The sequence below is a fragment of the Vicia villosa genome, linkage group LG1 (genome assembly GCF_029867415.1).
Source record: "Vicia villosa cultivar HV-30 ecotype Madison, WI linkage group LG1, Vvil1.0, whole genome shotgun sequence".
NCBI classification, from domain to species: Eukaryota; Viridiplantae; Streptophyta; class Magnoliopsida; order Fabales; family Fabaceae; genus Vicia; species Vicia villosa.
Window position 1 is genome coordinate 202,392,727 of NC_081180.1, and position 3,642 is coordinate 202,396,368.

General features: G+C 41.4%; 1 non-coding gene across 1 annotated transcript; it reads left to right on the forward strand.

Moving 5' to 3' along the window:
- The first annotated feature begins 3,290 nt into the window (after window positions 1-3,290).
- Window positions 3,291-3,397, forward strand: LOC131645337 (small nucleolar RNA R71). The gene has a single exon (XR_009296966.1). It is a non-coding gene; the product is annotated as a small nucleolar RNA R71 (small nucleolar RNA).
- The last annotated feature ends 245 nt before the right edge of the window (window positions 3,398-3,642 follow it).

A 3,642-nucleotide genomic window follows, 5' to 3' on the forward strand; every position in this document is an offset into this window, starting at 1 on the left:
TTGGTTTGGCGTCCTTTTTGGTTAGGAGGTACCTAATGGCGGCATGGTCAGTGTATATGATTATTTTGGCTCCTACCAGGTAAGAACGGAACTTGTCTAGTGCAAATACCACGGCTAATAACTCTTTTTCTGTCGTGGCATAATTCATTTGAGCTTCGTCTAGGGTTCTACTCGCATAGTATATGACATGTAGTTTCTTATCTTTTCTTTGCCCTAGAACGGCTCCTACAGCATAATCACTCGCGTCACACATTATTTCGAAAGGTTCATTCCAGTCGGGAGGTTGCATAATTGGCGCAGAGATTAATGCTCGTTTAAGCGTATGGAATGCTTCAGTGCATTTATCGGTAAAAATGAATTCGGCGTCTTTCATTAGTAGTTCAGTTAAGGGTTTTGTAATTTTAGAGAAATCCTTAATGAAACGTCGGTAAAAACCAGCGTGTCCCAGAAAACTTCTTATTTCTCTAACGGTTTTGGGAGGTTGAAGGTTTTCGATAATTTCAATTTTAGCTTTATCTACTTCGATCCCTCTATCGGATACGATGTGTCCAAGTACAATTCCTTGTCGAACCATGAAATGGCATTTTTCCCAATTAAGGACTAGGTTAACGCTTACGCATCGTTTAAGTACCAGTTCAAGGTTCTCTAAACATGTTTCGAAACTTCCTCCACAGACAGAGAAGTCGTCCATAAAGACCTCCATTATTCCATCTAAGAAGTCGGCAAATATTGCCATCATGCATCTTTGGAAGGTCGCGGGTGCATTGCATAGTCCAAAAGGCATTCGTCTATAAGCGAATGTACCATAAGGACAGGTAAACGTGGTCTTCTCTTGGTCGTCAGGGTGGATAAGAATTTGGAAAAATCCGGAGTATCCATCCAGATAACAGAAATGCGAGTGTTTAGCTAGGCGTTCGAGCATTTGATCTATGAAAGGTAAAGGGAAATAGTCTTTTCGGGTGGCTTTGTTTAGCTTCCTATAGTCAATGCACATTCTCCATCCAGTTTGGGTACGTTGTGCTACAGATTCGCCTTTAGCGTTAGTGATTACAGTAACTCCTCCTTTCTTTGGTACGACGTGAATAGGGCTAACCCATTTACTATCAGATATAGGATATATTATTCCGGCTTCTAGCAGTTTTTGGATTTCCTTTTTAACCACATCGCTCATAATAGGATTTATTCGCCTTTGATGTTCCCTAGAGGTTTTACTATCGTCTTCGAGCATAATGCGGTGCATACACAGAGAAGGGCTTATACCTTTCAGATCTGATATGTTATATCCTAAAGCGGTCGGGTATTTTCTTAGGACATTAAGTAATTTTTCGGTCTCGGTTCGTCCTAAGTTGGCGTTCACTATAACTGCTCGGTTTAGTTCTTCGTCTAGAAATTTGTATCTAAGATCGGTAGGAAGTGTTTTTAGCTCTATAGCAGGTTTCTTAGGTCCAGGTATAGGATCGGGAGTTAAAGCTAAGCATTCACTCAGGTGGTCATCTTGATATTCCTCACGCCAGTTGTCATCTTCAAGAATTGGCGGCATAGGAATTCTTAGGATCTCAGTTTCCTTATTTGGTTCGGATTTTATTTCCTTGACACACTCGTCGATTATGTCAGCAGAACAGCATGTGTCAATTATAGAGGGTGCTTTTAGGAATTGGGAAAGGATAAATTCTATTTTCTCTTCTCCTACTTTGAAAGTAAGCTTTCCTCGCTTTACGTCTATAATTGCACCAGCGGTTGCTAAGAATGGTCTTCCTAATATGATCGGGATGTTAGAATCTTCTTGGATATCCAATATGATGAAGTCAGTTGGGATGTAGAATTGACCTACACGAACCGGGATATTTTCTAACATTCCTACAGGGTATTTAACTGAACGGTCAGCTAGTTGAAGAGACATTCTCGTTGCTTTAAGCTCACCTAGATTTAGTTTCTTACAGGTTGAAAGAGGCATCAAACTAACACTAGCTCCTAAATCGCACAAGGCCTTCTCTATAATGGTTTTCCCTATTACGCAGGGTATAGAGAAACTACCAGGGTCTTTTAGTTTTGGAGGCATGTTATTTTGGATGATAGCGCTACATTCAGCGGTAAGCATTACGGTTTCGTTATCCTCGAGTTTCTTTTTGTTTGATAAGATTTCTTTTAGGAATTTAGCGTACGAAGGCATTTCAGTTATGGCTTCTGTGAATGGTATGGTTATGTTTAATTGTTTCAGAAGTTCTACAAATCTTTTAAATTGCGCTTCGGTTTTTGATTTAGCTAATCTCTAAGGATAAGGAATTGGTGGCTTATAAGGTGGTGGTGGAACATAAGGTTTCTCTTTTTCAGGTTCCACTTCGTTATTGTTATCTTTAGTCTTAGCAGTTTGGTCATCAGTTGATGTCTTTTGGGTTTCCTTTGGCTCTTGTTGTGACATGGGTACGTTTTGAGTTCTAGGATCAATGGGTCCATCGTAATTCGTTCCACTTCGTAGTGTTATTGCGTTCGCATGTCCTTTAGGATTAGGTTGTGGTTGAGCAGGAAACGTGCCAGCAGGGGCAGCAGTAGGTGCTTGTTGTTGGGCTACTTGTGAGATTTGAGTTTCTAGCATTTTGTTATGAGTAGCTAAAGCATCTACTTTGTTCGATAGTTGTTTTAGTTGCTCGTTGTTGTGGATGTTTTGGTTCAGGAAGTCTTTATTGGTTTGTTGTTGGGAAGCTATGAAGTTCTCCATCATGATTTCTAGATTCGACTTCCTAGGGGTGTTTTGAGCAGCTACAGGCGCTTTTTGGTAGCCAGGTGGTACAGCAGGTGCTTGTCCAGGCGCGTACAACGCATTGTTGTTCTTATAAGAAAAGTTCGGGTGGTTTTTCCATCCAGGGTTGTACGTGTTAGAATAAGGGTTTCCTTGAGCATAGTTTACTTGATCAGATGGGACTCCAGTCAAGAGTTGACATTCGGCAACTACATGTCCAGTCAATCCACAGATCTCGCAGTTAGGTGTTACAGCAGCAGCGGTGGCTGAAGGAGTGATGGTTAAGTTCTCGATCTTTTGAGTTAAAGCGTCTAATTTAGCGTTAACGCGGTCTATACCACTTACTTCGTACATTCCTCCTTTGGTTTGGGTTTTCTCTAGAGCGGCTCGTTCTCCACCCTATTGGTAATGGTTTTGTGCCATGTTCTCTATGAGTTTGTATGCTTCATCATGGGGTTTGTCCATTAATGCTCCTCCAGCAGCGGCATCTATAGTCATTTTGGTGTTATATAAGAGACCACCATAGAAAGTATGGATGATCAGCCATGGTTCGAGTCCATGATGAGGGCATATTCTAAGCATGTCCTTGTAACGTTCCCAAGCTTCGAAGAGTGATTCGTTATCTTTCTGGGTAAATCCGTTGATTTGACCTCTAAGCATAGCAGTTTTGCTAGGCGGAAAGTATCTCGCTAAGAATACTCTCTTCAATTCGTCCCATGTAGTTATGGAATTAGAAGGCAGGGATTGAAGCCACGCTCTCGCTCTATCTCTTAAGGAGAAAGGAAAAAGACGTAATCGAATAGCTTCGGGACTAACGTTGTTAGCTTTGACAGTGTCGGCGTATTGCACGAACACAGATAAATGGAGGTTAGGGTCGTCTACAGGGCTTCCAGAGAATTGATTCT